The sequence below is a fragment of the Phalacrocorax carbo genome, chromosome 2, assembly GCF_963921805.1.
Source record: "Phalacrocorax carbo chromosome 2, bPhaCar2.1, whole genome shotgun sequence".
Lineage (NCBI taxonomy): Eukaryota > Metazoa > Chordata > Aves > Suliformes > Phalacrocoracidae > Phalacrocorax > Phalacrocorax carbo.
Window position 1 is genome coordinate 160,260,859 of NC_087514.1, and position 820 is coordinate 160,261,678.

Below are 820 nucleotides of genomic sequence, written 5' to 3' on the forward strand. Positions count from 1 at the left end.
GCTTGGTTTAAGTTTCTGCTTGCACAGAAAATTAAAGTTTCCTTTTTCTTACATAACTGATGCCAGCCACTTAATTTTCCATGGAGTTTGGAAGCGGCAGAAGAGAAAGGTTCTCATGTGGAAACGTACCTGCAGTTGTATTTTTACTGGAGACTAATGGACAAAGGCAGAAGGCAATACCTATCTGATGGCTGCTGGACATAAGGCTTTGATTATGTCTTGGAGAGGAATGTGACATTTTGGTTCTTTTCTGTGGCTGCAGTTGTAATTGTCTCTTGAATCTCTTTATTCAAATGTATTTTGACATGCAGATACCGTAGCGGGGGCAATGGGCAACATCACTGTGTGATCAGCAAGCCTTACGCCAAACTTGGTGCCCACCTCGGGAGAAAGCTGTGCCATGCCATGCCACCACACTTGGGCTTGCAGTGAACACTCACCTGCATAAAAGCTGCAGACAGCTTTAACGTTTCCAACAACTATAGAATAGCGTAAGACTTGAGCATTTTGTAAAGGGGAAACACTGGAAGAGCTTGGAGGCTTTTGGCAGTGGAAAAAACTTCCAGACAGGGAAAGGCGCATCAGTACAATGCACCTGCATGATCTGGATAGAAAACTCTTGATGCCCTGCAGCAGTCTCTGCAATTAGAGGTCTGGCCGTCCCTATGCCAGAAAGAAGACAGCAGAGTGGCACTGAGCTATGAATAACGTGTAGTACGACAAAAGGATTCTTGAACTCTTAACACGTCTAGTATGGTAATGCTTTCAAATGCAAATATAAAGTTGGCCATAGTTGACCTGCAGGTTCTTCCCACCAAGG